The following is a 13,577-nucleotide window of genomic DNA, read 5'->3' as shown; positions in this document are numbered from 1 at the left end:
AAAAAAAAAAAAAAACCAAAAAACAAAAACAAAAAAACCTGTCTCTAGCATTCATTGAAATACCTAAAATAACACATACATGAACAGAGAAATAAGCCATAGCATACCACAGTAAGGCTTTCCGAGAAGAAAGAAGAGAAATATTAGGACGGAAGTAAACACTCTCAATTTTAGAGATGACAGGAAGCAAGCAAGGATAGGAAATGGGCAAAAACATGTGCATACTCAAGTACACACACACATACACACACAATAAATAAATAAATAAATAAATAAATAAATAAATAAATAAATAGATATCATTGTCTAAATTAGAAAAGAATAACTTGGGCTGGCAAGATGGGTCAGCAGGTAAGCGCATTGACTGCTCTTCAGTAGGCCCCGAGTTCAAATCCCAACAACTACATGGTGGATCATAACCACCTGTAATGAGACCTGATGCCCTCTTTTGGTGCATCTGAAGTCATCTACAGTGTACTTATGTATAATAATAAACAAATCTTTGGGCCAGAACAACCAGGGACTGGACGAGTGGAGTTGACTAGTGCAAGCAGCAGGGTTGACTGGAGCAAGCAGCGGTCCTAAAAATTCAATCCCTACCAACCACAGGAATGTTCACAACCATCTGAATGGCTACAGTGTACTCACATACATAAAATAAATAAATAAATCTTAAAAAAGAAAAGAATACCTTTCTCATGATTATAACTGATGCCTGTGAGGTCTGAGAAATACAGTGCCAAGAAATTTTTTAATCTCTCTTCCTGCATTTTTTTTCTCTTCAGGCAAAAGAAATGAGTCACATCAAATGTTATTCTCTTGACAGATGAATAGCAAGTTTTGTGTGTGTAGCCTCCATGACAGTTCTTGTTCGATTTTCTTTCACAGATCAATTCTTTCAAAAAAGGTCTATAAATTTACTTCAACAACTGTTGTTCAAAACTATACCTTAGGACCAACAACAATATGAACTAACTAGTACCCTCAGAGCTCCTAGGGACTCAACCAACCAAGGAGTATACATGGTAGGACTGATTGTTCTGGCAGCATGTGTATAGTAGAGGATTGCAAAATCAATCATCAATGGGAGGAGAGGACCTCGGCCCTGTGAAGGTTCTGTGCCCCAGTGTAGGGGAATGCTAGGGCCAATAAGTGGGAGAGGGCAGGGTGGCAGGCATGGGGAGGGGGAGGCAACAGGGGTTTGTTCTTATTGTTTTTGTTTGTTTGTTTGTTCCTGGGAGGGAAAACAGGGAAAAGAAAAATCATATGACATGTAAATAAAGAAAATATCTAATAAAAAAAAAAGAAAATAGGAGCATAAATTCTTAAAAAAAACAAACAAAAAAACAAACAAACTATAGCCTTAGGTAAAATAAGCCAGATGTTTGTGTTAAAATAGTGTACTGTGTACACATTACCTTACTGAGTAGAAATAAACTTTCTATTAAGAACATATGTGTTCTAGTTATCAATTTAAGATAGATAATTAAAAAACTCACTTTAAAGAAAACAATTGTTCAAAAATCCTAAGTACATGATCTAAAATAAAATAATTTCATATAGTTTCTTGTTATTGACTGAGGGGGAGGCAGGAAGCAGTGGGTTGGAAAAAATTTGGAAGATTATCAAATAATATAATGTAATCACAAAATGTGATTTTAATGGGGTCCCCCTGCTTTGGGGCTTTCAATTGGCTTCTGTCACAGTTGTAGGAATTTGTTGGTGTTTTGTTTTATTTTGTCTTCTACAGGCTGGGGATCACATCTAGGTATTTTGAGTGCTAGAAGAAGCTCTGATACTGAGCTCTACTGCTAGGACTCTATTGAGCTATTCTAAATCAGGTCAACTCAAGATGTTTTTCAAGCCTAATGCCTGCCACGTATACTCACTGAGGAAACAGTAAATAGCACGGAACGTTGTAAATTTGCACATGGCTGCTCTGACTGCACCCACCCCAAACGAAAGCTTTTCTGTGCATGGGAGAGAACTTCTAGCAGAGCCAGCCTTGAAAAGTGTCTCTTTAAAAGGTCAAAGAAATGTCATCACTCACTGGCTCTCCTATCTGCTCTTCATTAAAATTCTGCACATTCTTTGCTGCTCGTGTAAGACTTTCTCATTTGTGGCCACTCAGGTGACACCGATCTCTCTTCATTTAACATCAAGTATATATTTATTGTTTGCATTGATGCATTGGCAACTAATTTAAATACATATTTTTTGTTTTGTTCATTTTTCTTATTTTTTTTTGTCTTCTGAAATAAAATATGTTAAAAAATCCACTGAGGTTTTAGCATGTTTTTATATGTAATATTTAGTAGTTTAACCTTTAAAAACTATACCTGGTTTGCATAATGCTCTTAAGGAAAGAGACAATTTATTATTGCCTTATAGAATAACAATGCATGTAAACTATTTTAGTTACAGTTTTACTGCTGTGAACAGGACGCCATGGCCAAGGCAAGTCTTATAACATTTAATTGGGGTTGGCTTGCAGGTTCAGTGATTCAGTCCATTATCAAGGTAGAAGCATGACATTGTCTAGGCAGGCATGGTGCAGGAGGAACTGAGTCCCACATCTTCACCTGAAGGCTGCTAATGGAAGACTGGCTTCCAGACAGTTAAGATGAGGGTCTTAAAGCCCACACCCACAGTGACACACCTACTCCAACAGGGCCATACCCTCTAATAGTGCCATTCTCTGGGCTGAGCATATACAAATCACATAACTTTAAAGTTTCTGATTAGAAAAATGGAGGAAGATGTGAGAAGTGAAAGACTATGGAGACTTGGCAGTTTTCCTGGAAGACACACAGGCCTATGATGGAAACAGATCTCAGGGCTCAGGCCTAGAACAACAACAAAGGAAGTCAACCCCACCTCACTGGTGGAACATCTATTCAAGAGAGTGGCCAGTGCAGTTGCCAAGGGTACTTATGAAAGTCATTCACTAAAACTGTGCTCATGAGAGAACAAATATAAACTCTCTATGGATTGATCTAAGAAATCGTTTGAATCTGTATTAAATACTATACAATTTAGAAAGAGAGAAAATTTGGGTTGAATAAACAGAAGAAATGCATTGTGATGATTTATATAGTGCACAAGGAGTGGCACTATTAGAAGGTGTGGCCTTGTTGGAGTAGATCTGTCACTGTGCATGTGGGCTTTAAGATCCTTATCCTAGCTGCCTGGAAGCCAGTATTCTGCTAGCAGCCTTCAGATGATGATGTAGAACTCTCACCTCCTCGTGCACCATGCTTTTCTGGATGTTGCCATGTTCCTCCCTTGATGATAATGAACTGAAGCTCTGAACCTGTAAGTCATCCCTAATTAAATATTGTCTTTATAAGAGTTGCCTTGGTCATGGTGTCTGTTCACAGCAGTTAAACCCTAACTAAGATATGCATGTACCTTTAAAAGAACGCAGATAAAATCTACATGGTTCTCTCAAAAGTACAAAGTTTGAGATTTGTACAAATCTCAACAACTCTAATGAAAGGCATTTGTAAAGAGTAAAAACCAGCTGCAAAATTTATATAAAAATGCCAAAAACAGAGGGGAAAACCTTAGGAACAGAAAAACAAAGAAGATTGGGATTTTTACATTTTCAAATGTGTTAAGTATATGAACGTTAACAGCTGTTTGGCTGTGTTAGCAGACACATCTTTCTCAGAGGAGCAAGATAGTCAACTCTCACACAGTTAGTGTGTGAAAATATTTACAGATGTTACCACGACACTTGATGTGAAAAGATGAAGGAATGAATTAGTCAAGAAATAGAGGCAGACTTCCTGGCTATTTGGAAAACTTGTCAACTGGAGCCCACCAGTGTTCATTTGTTCCTGACCACATTATATTTGGAAGGGGATAGATTTCATCCTCTGGCAAGTTGAAAGGTCAGTACATCTTTAACTTTTAGGTAGCCCTAACTCTGTAGCCCAGGCTTGCCTCGAGTCCATGTTATTCTTGCCTCAGCCCCTTACATCTGTAATAATAGGCATGTGCACTACACCAGAGCTAAATATTACCTCTCTGACAGGAAATGTAGCTTGCCTTATTTTTCCAGTTTAAGTTCAATCTTCTCTGATGACAACAAAGTATAGAAATCTACAAATTTCTTTCCTTAGAACTTTGTTATGTGTCTTTTTCTTTTGATTTCAATATTTAATTATTATTTAAGCATTTAAGTAAAATCTGCTTCAGCCCATAATTTCTTGCACTGAACTCTAGAACCTACTTGTTCAACTGTGTAAAAACTATGCATGCAAAGAATATAAGAAACAGGCTAGACATCTCCGGACCTTTCCACAGGTGACCACTCAAGAAGTCAATTGTTTAAAAAAAAAAAAACCCAAAGTATCTAACACTAGAAAGTTTTCATAATGATACAAGTTAGGATTTTATATTCGTAAAGGGGGCTGAGTAGATGGCTCATGTAGGGGAGGCACTTGCTGCCAAGCCTTAGTTCCATCAAAAACTCCCTCAAATTGTCCAGTAATCCATACACAGGCATCACCATATGCACGTGCCCACCCACCTACACACATACACGCATGGGCATCTAAACAGATGTTAAAAAGTATATAAAGAGTAAGGGAAGGTTTCTTGGTTTAAATCTATCTTTGTGGCCTCGGTAAGCCAATTAATAACCGAACGATCTCATTTTTGAAGTGGAATATTCTCATCCGTTATAGCATGCCTCACTAGGACCCCTGGAACCCAGGTGGTTATGAACTGTGTCAAGTAGGTGCTGGGAACTGAACTAAGATCCTCTGCAAGCAAGTGCTCTTAGCCACAGAGCCATCTCTTCGGCACCCTCATTGCCATTTTCCTCACAGGCACTCAAGCACTGTGCCGCAGCAAAGAAAAGCCAGAAGCGTTCATCTAGTAATGTTGCTACAGGAAGTCACAGCGGCCACCAGAATAGGGTGTGGCTACAGTAAGGGCAAGAAAGGACCAGTGTTAACAAAGGGGAGTCATTCCAAGTCTTGAGCCAGCCCAGTCTTGGCTATGAGCTCTGTTCTCTACCCTCTCGGCCACTGCATGGATTAATTGCTGATGGTATCAGTTAGAAAGCTCAACTCTCCTCACCTTCACATCATCTCAAGTCTGTCCTTTGTCCAATCAGAGGGAGTGGGGTCTTCTGCTGAGGGTTGCTTAGTTTCTGGGCCAGCAGTTATGCAGGGTTCTTCAGGCTTGCAAGGGCCTCCAATGAGAGGACTATGCCATAGACAATTTAGCTGGGTGGCCTCTCTCGGAGCCTGTTGCTACCTTTTGCCAAGTATGGGGCAGAAGTGTGTACAGAAGGTTCTAAAGCTTACACCTGGGTCAGAGCTTCTCTCCTTCAGGCTCAATCTGTGGCCTCCAGACCCTTCATTCTTGTTTCCCATGCCTGAGCTATCCATGGCCTCCTCCTCCTCCACACATCCACATAAAAGAGGAATAAATGGGGTGTCAAATAAGCTGTCTGGAAAATACTTTAGCATGAAGTCCAAGAATTCACTTCCATTTTACTTGAAAGACCTTGTAAAGGATAACACTGAAACAACAAAGGATGGGCATGCCTGTCTTCTATGAGCCCAGGGGCACTTCAATATTTGACACATCACTTCACTTCCCCTATTTTGCCTGAAAAGAGGGATTTTTTTTTAGTGATAAATCTGAGAATCATGAATATCTATTCATTTTTGCGCTAATAATAAAACTCAGAATATATCGCAATGTTTAAATATTGGGAGAAATACATGTCTCAGAAAAGCTCAGATGCTAAATACTAGGAAAATGAGGATACAGGAAATAGGGAAAGTTTGAAGTGAAGGTGTCCAGAGTTGCCAGAGAAAGAGTGACCCCAAAGGCAGATATAAGAAGCAAGAATGACAGAGGCCCAGCTCTTCTAGAAAGTAAGACTCATTTCCCCAAATATTAGAGACATACTACTACAAGAGATCCTTGCTTAAAATTGAATTCTAGATGAAAAACTATATGAGCATATTTTATGTTTAGAAATTCCCAGGCTGGTAAGATGGCTCAGCAGGTAAGAACACTGCTCTTTCCAAGGTCCTGAGTTCAAATCCCAGCAACCACATGGTGGCTCACAACCACCCGTAATGAGTTCTGATGCCCTCTTCTGGTGTGTCTGAAGACAGCTACAGTGTACTTATATATAATAATAAATTAATCTTTGGGCCAGATCAAGCAGGGACTGAGCAAGTAGAGTTGACCAGAGTGAGTAGGGTGAACCAGGGCAAGTGGGGTTGACTAGAGCAAGCATAGGTCCTAAAAATTCAATTCCCAACAACCACATGAAGGCTCACAGCCATCTGTACAGCTACAAGTATATTCACATACGTAAAATAAATATAAATAAATCTTTAAAAAAAAGAAAAGAAATTCCCATAGCAATATTTAATATGGTAACTACCATATCCTAAATATAATTTAAAAATACTATTCTTCATCTTAGCTTTGAATAGCCTTCTAAGTGTTATTGAAAGACCCCCAGAGCTGGGGAGACCCTCACTCAAGTCGCGGGATAACACGACCACTCAATAACTCATGAGAGACCGATCTTGCTGCAAGTGCACGAGGTTTATTGCGGATAAGCCTGTACAGGGGTCGATCTCATAACCTTGCAGGCCAGATGAGTTCGACTCCGAACATAAGAAGTAAGGGGTATTTAAAGGGAAAAATCACAAACTGGGGGGAAGGGGGAGGGGGTTACCAAGGAAACATAACAAAAACAGTGGAAAATTTCAAAGGGACCCAAAGGTAATCAGTCACTTAGGGAGGGGAACATATTCCTTCTAGGAATGTAATCTTCATCTATCAGTCGGCAGGGTGGAGAGCCTTGTAAACCAGTAGACCTCCATTCCTAGTTCCGCCCTCATTGTGGATCAGTCAGGAGGGGCAGGTATCGGGAACCAGAGCCCTGAGGCTCTGAGTTAGCCAAGTTCCTGAAACTGGCTAGTCTACATTCTTGGCTCTTTACAGGTTTTCCATGCCCTATTAGGCCATATAATTTATAAAGGTTATAAATTATACATTCTTACTGACACATTTCTATTAAATGCTCTTATTTTAAAATTCTAAAATTCCCCAGCCCTTCATTATCAGTCAATAAATAGGGAATATCACATATTGCATACCAGCACATAGTAAACTTTGGCTTCATTGTATTCTTGCAATGGCCATGGTACACTGTATCTGCCCTGACTTGCTTCCAGAGGCTTAAGTTAAACAGTCAGAACCCATTTATCTCTAAACTGATATGGCAAACAGATGTGCTGCCAGTCAAGTTACTGCAAATGGCTTGTATTTTACTCTTCCTAAAAGCCTGGAATGTCAGCCCTTCCTACTGAGACAGTGCTTTTTCATCTGGATAAAAATACACCAGGTTTCTAAAAGAGACATGCTGGCTGTCGGTTAGCAGACTTCCCCATGCTGGCAACACAGAGGAGATAACAGGTCGCCCGTGCCTTGAAGAGTGTTGAGATGCCTGCATTTCACCCTTCTTTAAGCTATCATACTAAGATATGATTTCTAATTTTATTTTCTATTGTTTCATCTTTTCTTTTAGAAAAGGATGTTTTCATAGATTAAGCAGTATTACATAAATCAAAGACATGCTAAGGGTCAATGTCAAAAAAAAAAAGAATTCAACTTAAGAGATGAAAAGAAAAGATTAGTTCTGGTTTAAAGCTCACAAGCCTTCATTGTATTAACACAAGAAAAAGAAAGGGATTTTAGTGCATGCTTGTATAAAAATATAAAAGATTATGTGCTCATTTTACCTTCCTAATTTATAAAAAATACTTGAAAGCTTCTAGGACTTAGAATCATTTTTTTTCTACAAGGAACTGAAGTTTTTAGCATTTTTTCCCACTGTATGGATGCTTCTTTAACTACAATATTTATTTGATACTGGAAGAAAATTTAAATAGTGAGAACTTTTCTAGGGCTTAAGGGCCACTGTGGCAAGTAAAATAAATAAACAAATAAAAACATTGTTTTCTACAGAAACATGTTTAATTACAAAGTTACTCATTGTGATGGTCAATAGTGACAAACAAGTGGATTTTCTAACAGGGGTGAAACTTTGTAGACAGGGTAGTAAGAGGCCACTAAAGATGAGACCTAAAGAGTGAAGAGGAGAGCTACTTTGTGTTAGCTGTTTCTACATAGCTAACAAGGATCAACTTAGGAGAGAATAGATCAATTTTGACTCACAGTTTGAAGAGATACTGTCTACCATGCAGAAGAAGGCACAATGGTGGGCAGCTTCATGGTGTTGAGAGTGAGCAGCTGGGACTCTTTGCCTTCTTGTATCTTGGCAGAACAAGAAGTAAAGAGCAGACAGGAAGTGGAACAGGGCTATAAACCTCAGTCTGCCCCCAGTGATCAACTTCTCCAGGCTGGTTTCACCTCCTAAAACTGCCACAACTTTTCAAAGCAGTGAAGTCATCAGGGAACTAAATGTTCAAACACACAATCTTGGGGTACGTTTCACATTCAAAGCATAGTATGTGTCAAAAGATTTTTATTCATTTATTTGTAGTACTGTGTAACCTCATTCAGCAGGCTGTCTTAGACTTTGGCTTGCCACAAGCAGTTGGCCTCCGGTGAGGTTTTCTGACTTAAACAAAGCCCTTTTTGTTCCTGCCACTTCTCTGCCTCGAAGTTCCTGTGGAATTTCTTTGCCTGCATCCAGATGCTAATTTGGCCACGGGTTGCTGGCGACTGAGGGCGGGGTGTTTGCCTGCCTGCTTGATTTCTCAGTTGGATAATAAACTTTGGACTGAAAGCAGAAGCCATGGCTCATTCCCATTTTTTATTTCCTCTCGCAGTCCGATTCCCTTTATTCTCTTAGGCTCCTACTCCTCTTCCAGAAGACCCCGTTAGTATGTAGCTGCAGGTGGCTGCAACAGTACTGGAAATTGAACTTATGACTTCATGGATACTAAACAAGTGCTCTAGAGATACACCCTAGCCACCCCCTTTCTCTTTAGTTTTTATGAGCTAGGGATTTGCTATGTTCCTTAGGCGAGCTATAGTGTGTATCCCAGGCAAGCACTGAACTTGCCAACTTCTTGTTGGCACCTTTCAAGTAGCCTTCAGTAGGAAGCCAAACAGAATTGAAAATGACCACTTCTGGAGACAAATTAACCAACGGCAAACATTATGACAGTTCCCAGAGTCTTCTGAGGAAGTCAAGCTAAAAGGCTTTCAGGTTCCACTTTTGTCCTCTTGGCTCTACTCACCTTCTGTGCAGTTTATTTTGGGTATGAGACATAATTGGCCGATACCTCGACTGTCTGTCTTCCTTTGCATTTCGCAAGACTTTCTAAACATTACTTTCCAAAAATCTGTTAGAATTATGTCTATTCTCTCCTTTCACTTTCTTGCTTTGGGTTGTCTGTTATTTCTTTCTTCATAAGTATAGTATCTTGTCCTATTTTATAAGGAGGTTAAAGATAATATATATTTTTAACTTCTTATTGATACTTTGTGAGTTTCATATCATGCACTCCAGTCCCTCTCATCACCTTGTCTCCTCATATCCATCCTTTGCTCTTGCAACCTCTCCCCCAAATAACACACACACACACACACACACACACACACTAAAGCATAGAAACATCTCATTGTGGAAATTGTAATATGTCACAGTGTGTCCCATGGTATATTCCTCTGTCCACACATCTTCACGTGCAAATGTTCATTAAAATGAGTCTGTAGTCTGGTTGGAGATCTTTGCTGCTGTAACACAATCAATATTGGATGCTCACTGGAACACCTCCTGATTATTTTGCCGTTGCTCTGTGTCATGGAGATCCTGCTACTTTGGATCAACAGCAGTAGCCCTTTCTCGATTCCCAACTGTTAGCAAACAACATAGATTTTTGGGTGGGCCAGCTCAGACCCTTGAATTTGGGCCTATATGGTAGTTGCAGGCGCTGGTCAGCCCACAGGCTCTTCCTTATGGGAACCATGAGGTTGAGCTCTCCAGCACTGCTGCAGCTAGGCCACTCAATGCTGCCACAGACAAGAGGCAGGGTCAGTTCTCCCTCCCTAGCCCCACCCCTCTCCCACCCCACAAACCCTCCTCCCCCAGCGCCAATCAGTTTCACTGTGCTGCTCAGTCGTGTTGCAGGGCCCATGCTTCCAAGTGCTGTAGCCTGCAGTGCTGCAGCCTGCAAGCAGCTGGGACAGCTTTCCCCACTCTGAAACCCTTGCGGCTGGCTCACTAGTTACTTCACCATGAGGGCCAGCTCCACTGTGCAGCCCAGAAGAGGTGCAGGGCCCACTCTCCAGAGTGCTGCAGCCAGAGAGGGTCAGGACCGGCTCACTTGCTCTCATGACCAGGGGGCCAGCTCTCTCTACTGTTGCAGGGGCTAGGAGGAAAGAGCACCATTCTTGTATCCATACAACTTCATGGCAGATGGGTGGCAGGACGTAGTTCTCCAGTGCTCTCACCCTTGGGGCTGGCTCACCTGCACCAACACCACTAGGGTCAGTTCTGCTCTGCTGTCCAGGGCCTGCTCTCCCGAGTGCGAGTGCTGCAGCTGAGGGGGGGCAGGACTAGTTCTCCTGCCGGGGATAGCTCTCCCACTCTTGAGCCTTGAGGGCTGGCTCACGCACATCCACCATGGCCAGCTCCACCGTGCTGCCCAGGCAGGTGCAGGGCCTGCTCCGGCCAGTACTGCAACTGGTATGAGATGGAGCCAGATCTCCAGAGCACAGCAACAAGTAAGGGTCAGGGTCAGGGTCAGGGTCAGTTCTGTATAGCCCTTGGACTTCCACATGGTCCTGTTGGCTGCCCTACCAGAAATGTCCCCATGTTCTCTAGGGTTAATAATATATGAGATACGGACATGACACTGATGCCTGCTGCTGCATAGCCAGGGACCCAGATATAGCCCTCACTGGCAGCTCTGGCTTGGACCTCACTATGGCCCCAGTTGATGGGGCTGGCCACTTACAACAGGTTACTCTTCTCCACCCTTGATTCTCCAGTTCTATCTTTCTTCAGAATGCTCAAGTTGTTCCATTTATTATTTTCTTCCACCTGACCACCACAGACCCAGATATTGTGGTGGGTCCCACAGACTATGTGGTAGCCACACAGACTATGCTGGCAGGCCTGAGTGACATTCTCTATCTGCACTGCATTGTGTGGCATCAAAAGAGGTTTTATGGCCACTCTGTGCTGTGTGCAGAAGGGCAGGCCTGTGGGTGGCATAGTGGTTCCCAGGTCTCTGTCTGCCTTCCTCCTTCTTCACTGTACTGTGTAGTGGTAGGCCAGACTCCGTGTGTCTATGTCCCATCTGGGATGAAGGATGGAGGGCAGGTCTGTGAACATCTTCTTTCCCTGCCTGTATCATGCAGCATGGCAGAACACAGGTCTCTGTCTGTCTTCCTCCTCCCGTGCTGTGCTGCCTGGATTTGATTTGATTTTTATGTGTCTCAGGCATAAAACAGCTTTGCCCACCAAGCCAAGCATCAAACTAGGATGAACAAAAAACTGCCTTCTGCTCTGCCCCTGACTGATACAAGAACACCACCACCAACAAAGTATCTCTTTGCCCATTGCCAGGGGTGGGGATTAATATTTTCAAAATTTTTATTTTCCTGCATCATTCCAATGTCAACTCTTTTCCGTCTTTGTTTTTTTCCTTTCCCTCCTATTTGTATCTCTGCCCTCTATAAGAAGTCTAGCGACTCTTCTCCACAGACTGCATATTGAGCAGTAGGTGGATGAGGAGCATGTTGCTCAGTGTTAGAGGAGAGCAGCTCTTTCCAGACTGTATCCTTCATGACTCTTCAGTTTGTTATTCTGTACTGTTGGGATTTCTGAAAGAAGATTCTTCCTATCTGTCTAGAGGAAAGACTGCCAAGACTCAGAAAGTTTAGTGAGAAGAGAACCGGACACCTTTTCATGTACGATGCAAACTTTTAATTAATCCCTCACCTATGCCTAGTATGGCTCCAGACCAGATAAACTATTTTACCCTTGAAATGACTACAAACGCCAACCTTAGCTGACAGAAAGTCACTGTTGATCAGAGGATGGGATCTGAGGATCCAAATGCTTCTTACATAAAACCCCATCAGGTCATTCTATGTCAGCCCAACCACTACTCTCCATGTTGTGGTGGCAACTGCCACCACAGTTTCCTTAGCCTTTCCGACCTTATTTAAACCTGTGGCTCTTTCCCCAGTGGATCAAGGTGCCCAGTGCCCCTCTGTCTGGAGCTTGCCCAGTGCCCGTCTACTCTGCTGTTTTCAGATTGGGATGCTGTAAACAATGCATTTTAAAGAATCTCATTTCACTGTTTTTTTTTTATGTGGCTTTAGGAATCTAAGGATTCTCCAGTTGTATAAATTTGTTGTCTTTATTCAGGAATTCTATGTACGCTTTAAAAATATCTTACCTGTCATACATTGTAAACGCTAATATGACATTTGATTCACTGAGTTAAAAATTTCATTGTCACCTCTTAGTTTCTACATAGCAGTCAATATTTAACCACTCACCACAGTTTACAATATTTTTCTTCAGTTTGTAAGTTCTTGGCTTGTCTTTAAACTTCCCACCCCATTTCCAGTTTCCCTGGCTCCTTCTCTTTCTATCACCATCAAAAGCTGTATTGTCTTATTAAACAGGGTTAGATTCTCTGCTTATTTTAGTTGTTACCTTGTGTCTAGATGACACAGTTCAAGCTCTTTATTGCAACTTCAGCACTAGATGTTACTTATGAGAAATAGGTTTCTTTCTCCACATTTAATTGTCATCTTTTAGGCCACTAAGGCAGTGTAGAGTCAAAAAAAGCTTATGCTGTTACATTCCCATGCCTGGTTTTCTTTCAGTACTCTCTCAGTAAAGTTACTACCCAAGTATCCAAGCTAAAGATTAGGTTTATCTTAAAAAAAAAAAACCCTTCTTTCACCCCATGGGATTCTATATTTCTCCAAATTCTATACCTATTGTAGCAAACGTAAGTGCAAGCCACTTTCTATTCTCCATATTTACCACCAATTTGTCCTCCAAATACAAGCATCTCTCACCAGAACTGGTTAACCAGCCTCCTTATCCACCTTTCTGATCCTATGCTGTCAAATTCTTATCTCAATTATAGGTTATATCCCTTTTTTCTTTTACCAAGTTGTTAGTTTATCAAGATTTTTTTTTTTTTCTTTTCTCTTTCGTTTGAAGTTTTTGAAAGTATTTTTATGATATGTCTTAACAACCTAGAGACTTCCTTTTCTTCTACATTAATTCGGTTGTTACTACATACTTATAGAGGTATAATTTTTACACTGTTATTATACAGATGTCATTAAGCTATCGTGTTTATCTGCTAGATTGTTATCAATATTTCACTTATCTTACTTGCTTAGTGTTATCCACTGAGATTTCAGTCATTATGTCAAATATCACTGTGAGTGGTTGTAGTTGCTGTGATTTGAACTCATGACCTTCGATAGAGCGGTCACTGCTCTGGCCTACATGACATTTTAACCAATGCTGTGTCACATGTTCTATCCTTTTATTGACATTTAGATACTTATCTGAGTTT

At 41.1% G+C, this 13,577-nt stretch overlaps 1 protein-coding gene and 1 non-coding gene across 2 annotated transcripts in view; both read right to left on the bottom strand.

The window, feature by feature from the left end:
- The window catches only part of Necab1 (N-terminal EF-hand calcium binding protein 1), a 178,783-nt gene that overhangs the window by 98,404 nt on the left and 66,802 nt on the right, over positions 1–13,577 (bottom strand). The window lies entirely within an intron of this gene.
- LOC116089603 lies at positions 11,455–11,598 on the bottom strand. The gene has a single exon (XR_004118387.1). It is a non-coding gene; the product is annotated as a small nucleolar RNA SNORA48 (small nucleolar RNA).

This window comes from Mastomys coucha, unplaced genomic scaffold, assembly GCF_008632895.1.
Source record: "Mastomys coucha isolate ucsf_1 unplaced genomic scaffold, UCSF_Mcou_1 pScaffold14, whole genome shotgun sequence".
NCBI lineage: Eukaryota > Metazoa > Chordata > Mammalia > Rodentia > Muridae > Mastomys > Mastomys coucha.
This window is presented reverse-complemented; position numbering and strand designations above follow the sequence as displayed.